This window comes from Lissotriton helveticus, chromosome 4_1, assembly GCF_964261635.1.
Source record: "Lissotriton helveticus chromosome 4_1, aLisHel1.1, whole genome shotgun sequence".
Lineage (NCBI taxonomy): Eukaryota > Metazoa > Chordata > Amphibia > Caudata > Salamandridae > Lissotriton > Lissotriton helveticus.
In genome coordinates, this window is record NC_136063.1 from 1507301908 (window position 1) to 1507311682 (window position 9775).

Here is a 9775-nt window from a genome sequence, read left to right on the forward strand (position 1 = left end):
TTGCTTTACAGAATCACATTTCAGTCTGGTGAAGAAGGTACACAGAACCCATCTGCATAGATAGGGCCCAGCCATTCTGTCTCTGTTTAAGTGGATTACAGTGCATGCATCCATAGAAGAGCTCACAGCCCTCATGCAATGAATGAATAAATATGCCCTTTCTGTCATTTAGTGACGAGCAACCTTTGCTTCAGATAATACATCCCATGACTCAAGATATCAGTTAGTACTAGATGTGCTGGTCGCCCTGACACAAGAGATCTCTCTTCTAGACTGAAAGTCAGCTCTCCTCCCAGTTACACGTCAATTGCACGTCATGCTCATGTTGCACACAAGTAGGACAAAGTTCGAGCTGGTCATGCAAACTCCTCCTCTAAGTACCCACCCACCTATGACACCTACCTATCACCTACCTATGACTCATTGAAGTACACACCCTCATGTACGCCCACATGCTCTTATCTCTTTCTCTCTGCTCTGCCTCGAGCGTTCCTTCTTACGTCCTATGTACAAGGTAAAATGTATTTAACCCATGTTCAGTAAATAAATGTTAGATGACTCTTCCTGAACCTCTGTGGTGATGGAACTGATTCTCCCTTTGACTCGAGTTATTGGAATAAAGCCCATTTAACTTGGACACCACGGATCCTGTCTCTCATTTGATGCATGATACTTTGTTAATGCCTAGAAAGTCTGCCAGGGTAATATTTTATTTACCACAGAAGAGAGGGCTATAGGCATAGACATGGATATAGATACTAGAAAAAAGGTGGGGTAGAGGTAAATAAGATGTGTTTAGTGGTTACATTTCTAGACGATAGGTGCTAGAAGAAGGGCAGAGGCAGGGTTAAATACACTAGGGTATCAGCAGGTTTAGAAGTAAAGGCTGGAGTTGATATAGTACGGTTTAGGCAGTGAGTGAGATACTATTGAGTAGAGCTAAGTTATAGTCAAGGGTAGAAATACTAGGGTGTAGGTATGATAGAGGTTGTAAGATAGAGGGAAGGGTATCAATACAAGAATAAATATAGAGGTAGAAATACCATGATACAAATAAAAATGACTAGCCCATGTAATAGCACGAGGAGCAATACTTAAGTAAAGTCAGGGGTACAGGAAGTATACCAGCAGAGGCAGGCTTAGAGATACTAGTTTATAGACAGAGATGCAGGAACTATGGTGGAAATACTGGGCTATATTGGGGCTAGATAATATGCTGTGGTACTAAAGTATAGGTAGTGGTGGCAGCACTAGAGGTACATGTACAATCGTACTTGAGTAACATCATAGAAGGGTATCAGAAGAAGAGGATGTACTAGAGTATAGCAAGAATAAACAGTACTATGGTACAGCCAACGGTACAGCCCCTAAGTATGATTAGAGTATAGGTCAGAGGGTTGTACAATACTGCATTGTATCCTAGTGTTTATATGTCATGTAGATTTGTAGAGCGCACCATCACCGCAAGGATATTCTGATGCTAAGTAGATGTGAGCCTACCCATACCCAGAGCTTAGTGCAGAGGTCTTCAAACTGTGGGGTGCCCCCCCCCGCGGGGGGCGTCGATGTCCTGGCGGGCGGGCGCCCAAAGGTCTGCAATTACATGTAAATGAAGATAGCCTTTAAGCGCAAAAGGCGCCGTTCTAGGCTGTCTTCATTTACATGCAGCAATTAAACGCCACAAAAAAAGTGAAAGGACGTATTAGTGGCAGTGGGGAGGCCAGCAAACTACAAAAGTGTTTAAGCAACTCGGAAAGGTGCGGTGGGTTATATAAACAGAGAGGTTCCATCCAAACTACCAGTGGTCATTGAAAGGTATCCCAGAGAAATGTACTTAAGAACTACTTGTTGGGAGGCACAACAAACAAGGGATTTTTCTTTTTTTAGTGAAAAATAAACTTTGCACAACTACAACCTCACAGAACATACTGCTGCATTTTTGTATTTTGGAGCTGGTGAGAATAAAGTGCTCACAATGTTTCCGATTTTGTTTTTAAATGTGGAGATTGCAGGCAGAAGAGTGAGACATGGATGGCGTTTATCACCTAACATTCTCGTTGGGGCATTGACAGACATGATGGTGACTTGTCCTGCACTCAATTACTGCACCACAGTGAGGATTGGAAAAGGACTTTGAGGTTTTGCAGATAGAGACATCTATTCTGTTCTTGCTTGGTGCTGCACATTTAGGGGCAGATTTACAATAACTGGTGCGTCCCTGCATATCCGCATGGGTGTGCCAGTTAGTGTGCGTCACGGCAGACACCTCTTGTGCCACCATGGATGCGCCGCATTTAAAATGCGGTGCACCATGGGGCAAGAAGAGACAGGTGCATGACGCATCTGCTGCCATAAAGGTGACGCATTGCTGGAGTCTTGTCACAAGCGGTCGCAGCTCCAGCAAGGCTCGGGTGCCCCTATGCCTAACATGCTGCGTCAATCCTTACGCCTGCTTCAAGCAGGCGCAGGGTTTTGACGCAGCATGGCCTTAAAAGTGAGTGAGTGAAATCTTGTAGATTTCACTCAGCCACTTTTAGGAGGCGTTCCTGCGCCAGAACGCCCCCCCCCCTGCGCCGGAAGGCCCACATGTGGCACGGGGCTGTACAACATGACGCATCTCCCAGATGCGTCACGTTGTAAATACCCCCCAGCATGGCGCTGGCTTTGCGCCACCGCTGCGTCACAGCAGCCCAAATGTGGTGTACGCGGCTTGTAAATCTGCCCCTATATGTGGATTACAAGCTACAGAAAAGAACACCTGAAATGGTCTCATGATCTCCGCCCCCTGTGATAGTTCCTCCCACTCCCCAAACCCTTGCCATATAGTTTTGGAGGGGGGCCCAACTTCAAAACATTTTGGCAAGGGGGGCTCAGACCAAAATCGTTTGAAGACCTCTGGCTTAGTGGGACACCTCAAAATGCCAGGTCTTAAGCTTTTTATGGAACTCAAGTGAGGAGGAGGCTCTTATGTGTGGTGACAGGCAGTTCCATGCTTTAAGAGAAATGTAGGAGAAGGCTCTCTTTCATACCTTGATGCAGTGTGTCAAAGCACATTTTTGTGCAGGTAGCACACTACAAAGTAGGAAACTGCATGTTTGGGAGATTGTTGAATTTGTTGTGATCCTTTGTATATTTTGGTGTGGTGGGTCAACCACCAGAGAGGTTATCTAAAATTATATTGGGGCTCAGCACCTAGCAGTGCGATTGAGGACTTAAGCAGTAGTCTATCTCATCCAGTCCTTTGGCAGCATTAGTAGACTTGAACCACACCAAGGTTCTCATGGTGAAGCAACATAAGCCACTTCTCACATACTCCTGTAAATGCCTCATTTCCACTGGTGCTGTGCTTGTGTCCCTCCACTTTTGAAGCACTTAACATGAGCACCAGTTAAGTTACGTACAATTTTCTTTCGGCACTGGGAGATTAGGTGATTTGACCATAATCACAGGATTTAAGCCAATGTCAAGAATCAAGTTCCAAGTTTGCAGCTCTAGCATAACGTCACATCCTTTCCACTCTCCCGGCTTGAAAATCATCTCACTCATAAGGCAGGTGGTTGAGCACTGCCTGAGCTACTGCAGTATGTTGTAGTTAAACTAGTGTGGTCCAGGGAGGCAGACTATATTTAAATACACAGGAAAGGCACATTGAAGTGGACACCAACATGAGGTGGTCCATTTTACAGCAGAACTTTGCACCTTAGCTGAAACACTAAGTCCAAAATGGAATACGTGTAGGTGTCAATGCAGTAGCAAGGGCAACGTGAGCCCTAATGCAAGATAGGGATTTGGTCCCATATCTACCTCCCCTGTTTTGGCTTTAAAAAAATAGCCACTAATTAGGGTGAACTACGACCCTGTGTCTCTGCACCTACTTCACTGAGCTATATCAGAGTCTGCATTTTATAATTGAATGAGGCCAAGGAGCCCATGACAACTGCTGCTGGAGATCAGTAATGGCTCTATCAGTGATTTTTCTTTTCCCTACCCCCTCTGTTGTTAGTGTTGACTCCTCACAGGCCCCCACCCTCCCGCCAGTAATACAAATTAGTGTCATGATGTGGTTCGCTTTGGCTGCATCATAGTGCTATTTGAAAATTTCAATTTCAATTTCATCCATGCCGCAGAACAGGCAGGCTGCTGTACAACATGTAAAAAAACTGTGACAAAGCCAGTAGCTCTTTTGTAGGTGACACCTGTTGGTTTTGCCAATGCTTGTTATTTAACTGTTCTTCACCCATTTCTGGGAATTAAGCTGCGTTACTTTGTAGGGATCTGGGAACAGTTTGGAAACTAAGCAATTCAAAGGATTTAAATATAATTACATCTTGTGGCAATATTAGACACATCCCACACACGTACCCCCCACACCAACACATCCCCCACACACCTCACACACCCACACCTCCACCTACACCCAAACACCCCACACACCCACACCCATACACACACCTTACACACCCACACCCACACCCACACCCACACACCCCACACAGCTACACCCACACACACACCTCACCCCCCCCCACACACACACACCTCACAGACACACCCCACACATCCCCCACACACACTCCCCCCCCCACACATCGGGAAAACCCAGTGAAACAGTAAAATAATAATTTAAAGTGACTAGAGGTAGGGTAGCTCTGCATAGAGTTGTTGTGTTGTGTGGGTGATATAAGTACCAGCATGTAGGTACCAATGCAGAGTTTTAAATTCAATGTAGACTGTCTCCTCTGTAGATAATTTGCATGTTGTTACAGAAGAATCTATATTATAGTCTGTCAGGAAAGCAGAAACAACATGGAGACAGGAGATGAAAAAGAGATGTCAAATACACATTGGAGATAATAAAGTGGGAGAAAGGAAGTAACTATGAGCAAAATTACTATGTAACACAAAAAAGTTGCACAGTATACTATAAGTCTCACTTTATATTATAATCATTTTGGTACTACTTCATGAATTACATATAAAAATGAATAATGTCTCGAACAATTTTTGATTATTAAATATAAATTTATTTTTCTGATTCTTTTTCAAAATTTAATAAAACTTCTAACAATATATTGTCTGGAATGTCCTCATTTACATTCTGTGATTCTATTGCTTCCACACACTCAAGTAATTCATGGTCTAGAGACTCATCCATAAAGTCAAAGTCATCATTCTCAGCAATATTTTCTTCAGGGAAGTTTTCCATAACAATTTCGAAAGAAATATTCATTTTATTCTGTTCTCCTTCCATTTTCTAGCTGTAAATTGTATAAAAAATAAATATATCAGTAGAGATAGGGCACTGTTGGGTATAAGTTGAGACAGGTAGTTTTGATTTTTTAACAGTGAAGTTATCTTTGGGCAGTGTATGGTATCAGGCTGGAAGTAGAAATATAAAAAAGTGTATGTGATAGAGCCTAAGTAAATTCATAATTATACAAGAGAAGTCTAACTCAATCCATAACTATAACAGAGAAGCCAATCTCAATCTATAAGTATTACAGAGGGATAGTATATAACTATCAGAAAATGTTTTCCCAAATTAACTTAAAGTGCACAACATACTTCACTTTCCAAAATAACAACTTACCTTTGTGAAAGCAGTTGAAGTTCTCGATGAAAATCCTTTTTACAAATGTACTTCAGGAAGTAGTAGTCAAAATGGCTGTGTTTCCCTCTCTTTTTTTATATATATTCATGTACATAACCAATCAAATGTCAGGAAATAATAGTGGAAAATGAAAGTAACATTTTAATTGGTTGTAAATTCTAACACTTCAGATGTGTTTTTGTCATGTAATTTACCTCAGGATATTTAGACAGGGCTACAGGCCAAATGGCTCAATGGAATTCCACCAAATTTGGGAAAATGGTAGGGACTTGTATGTAGTATTGTCTATTGTATATTTGGTGAACTTCTCTACAGAGGTTTTTATGTAAATTAACTTTTAAAACATTTTGGGAGTGCTTACCGGTGCGCGCCCCGGTACGCTTACCTTAATTAAACAACAAAATGGGGTAAACCCAGTATCCCTATGAACCTGGGCAATTAATCTATATTAAACAACAATTGGTTCATTGGGGAACACAAAATTACTTCTACTATCTCATAAACTATGTAGACATTTAAAAGACAAAAGCAGAATCCAGAGACCATCTAAGTATTTATGTACTATTTTATAGATTTTAGTCATTCATAAATACTGGTTTCATAAGTAAATCACAAACAAGGCTGTACAAAATAGTGAATAGTGCAAAAAGTGACTTAAAGTGCTCAGTGCTTACGGCGCAAAAAGTGAAAAAAGGGTGGATGTACAATTATTATATACAATGGGAGAAAAACATGTGGTCTATGCGTATTAGCGTATTATACAATTATTCAAATGTACACCGTATTAATAAAAATTTGGTACATGATATCTATGCACATAATCCACTTATTCGTCGATGTTTCGACCCTTAACTAGCAAATATGTAGAGTCAACAACGGGTCTTCATCAGGACTGTGGGGGACAGCAAACAGCCTAGGGAATTTAAAAAAAGATGGTTTGTTTGAGAATGAATTCTGCATGGGACATTTTTGGGGCCACCTACTTAAATGCCCAAGTAACCACTCACCTTCATATAACCCGACTGGGTTGAGGTGCAAAGAGAGCTGTGTTAATCTGCTCTGTCGGTGTGGCATAGAGTTCCGCCCGACACCAGTTCTATTTAAGGTTCAATACAATTAGATTGAACAATCTGTAAAGGAAGGGGCATCTAATTTATAATATGTCCGCCATTGTGAATATCAAAACGAATAAAGCCAATAACAATAAATGGGGCTCACCTGGGAGTAGATATGGTTATTCTACCCAGTGGGATTCAACTTCCCAAAATGTATATGGAGCCTGAATTAGTAATGTCCTACTAAGCAAGGCAATTGTCCTATATGGCGAGGCGTGCATACTCAATTTCTTACCTGTCGGCGTAGCTAGGAATTTTGCCCGACTGTTGTAGAAATTAAGAGTCTCACCGGAGTTGGACACAAACTGTAAGGAAGGTGGGCATTTATTTACTTGCATATGTGGCAGAGCGTACATCAGTTAAGAGAAGGAACAATGCCAAATTACGCTCACCTGGGTGAGGAAAGGTGTTCCTCCCAGTAGGGTTCAAAAACGATTTGGAACTCGGGTGAACAGGCCCGCAGTGGGGTGACTAACTCCTCACTGTAAAGAAAATGAATACTGTGTCATAACTCCGTTAAAAAACGGAAAGGGTGATTGCCTAATTCACACAGTTGCGGCCAGTGGGCAGACAGGAGATCTTACCTTATCTGCACGGCTATTCAGGGAAATTGGATACTAAGCGCCGGGGAGAGAATTCTTCCTGAACGACGCTGCTCCAAAGATTATGGGTTACGCGGCTTGGGCTACGATAAAATACGTCACTCCGGTGGTAGCTAGTGCGCATGCGCCAGAGACACGTCGGACGTACGCGAGCACTTCTTGTTACTCGTTGCCATGGCAAGAGAACGCTATTTAGGAGAAAGCGCTATTTGGCTGCTCAATGTGTTCGAATCCTAAATTACAGATCGGAAAAAGGTAGGACAATATTTTGGGTGAGATTGAAGAGACAACTTAGGATCCTTCTTCGATATCTGGGCAATTATCATGGAAGTTTACAAAAATCAACCCTTCGGTATACAGAATTCACAACAAAACAACTTGACATGTCATACCATAAAACTGCCGAGAGAATTTAGCAATAATTATGCAGTTGTAAGTAAATATGCAAATACAATTATGCAGTCTTAAAGCATTTCTAAAGAAATGATGGCCAAATACATGCAGTTTGCATTTTAAGGATACGACATGACATCGCGATTTTCACAAGAGGTTACCTGGCAATATCATTTTTCATGGAAAGTTGTATATATATGTCCCAGTGTACCAGGTAGTCCTATGGTTTGCCAACATACTAAAGACAGGGTGGCCTTATCATATCCTACAATTGTCCCATTTGTCTGTTGGTTTCCTCAATTTCATTCAGACCATTTCTCACAGAGTCTAGCATATATCCAGAGGCACTCCTTGTACTTCAAAGAGTGTGTAATGGACCCACCCCTTGGATTGGTGTGTACTTTTTCTAATACCCACCATTTAATTTCCTGTGGTGTATGGTTATTGAGGTTAAAATGTTCAACAAGAGGTGCCCCCTGTATCTTACACTTAACCCTGCTCTTATGCTGTAGGATCAGTGTCTTTATTTTCTGTGTAGTCTGACCTACATACATCTTTTCACATGGGCACATTATTGCATAAATGAGGTTTGTGCTATTGCAATTACTGAAATCCTTTAACTTGTATGTTTTATTCATGTGTGTAAAGGTGTCGCCTTCTCTACAGTGGTCACAGGCCTTACATGCATGGCATTTATAATGCCCGGTGATTGGTGGCAGATTCAGCATAGTTCGAAGATCTGGTTGTTTTTCTGGCTCCAGATAGGCTTGTACCACTTCATCTCTCACATTCCTTCCTCTCTTAAATGCAAAGGTTGGCTTTTCTGTAGTTTTCAATTCCCCTGCTACCAAATTCCAATATTTGGATATGATCTTCTTCACCTCATTGCTTTTGATGTTATAGGTGGTGACACACACGATATTGTTAGGGTTTTCTTTTTTCTCTTTCACTTCAAGTAAGTTAGACCTGCTACTATACCATGCCCTTTTCTTTGCACGCTTCAGTAGGTTAACCGGATATCCTCTTTCCTTTAAGCGTGTTGTTAGTTCATCTGCTTCCCGGAAGAAGTCCTTTCTCTGGCTACAATTTCTCCGTATGCGGAGATATTGACCCAGGGGGAGATTATCCCTTAGGTTGCGTGGATGGTGGGATTTATACATCAGCAAGGTGTTCCGTTCTGATGGCTTGCGATATAAGTCGCAGTACAGCTTCCCCTCATGTACTTTGAAGGTTATATCTAGGAAATTTAGTGAGACCGAGCTACTTGAGATTGTGAACTGTATATCTTCACTCCTCTGATTTAACCATGTGAAGAAGTTTGCAAGTGACTCTTGATCCCCATTCTAGATCATAATGACATCGTCAATATATCTTTTCCATACCTCGATGTTATTGAGGTATGGATTCAAATCTGAATACAGATGTACCTCTTCATACTGGTCCATAAAGATGTTTGCCAGACTAGGGGCATAGGTGGCCCCCATCGCCACTCCCTTTCATTGGAAATAGAAATGATTATCGAAAATGAAGTAATTCTTCTTCATCGCTATTTCCAGTAACTCAACTAGAAAGGATGTGGGTATCCAATGAGGTCTTGTTCTATGGTCCAGGACGTCCTTCATTATCTGGATCGCTTTGTCTTGAGGGATCGAGGTGTACAACGAAGATACATCCAGGGTTACCAATATGTTCCTCTCTTGATCAAATGGAAAGTCTTCGAGCAATTCAATAATGTGCATACTATCCCGTACATAGGATTTGGTAAGTATGACAAAAGGCTGTAAGAAATAATCAATAAATTGGTTGAGAGGCTCCAATATCGAACCACATCCAGAAACGATCGGTCGTCCCGGAGGGTTTTCCAACCGTTTATGAACTTTAGGCAAAGTATAAATTGTAGGTGTTCTGGGTTCTTGTTGATGTAGAAAATCAGATTCTTTTTTACTTAGAAATCCTTCATTTATGGCATGTTCTGTGATGTTCTTTATTTGGGTCCTTATCTCCTTGGTCGGGTCATTAGGGATACGTCTATAGCTTGCTGTTACTCCTAATTG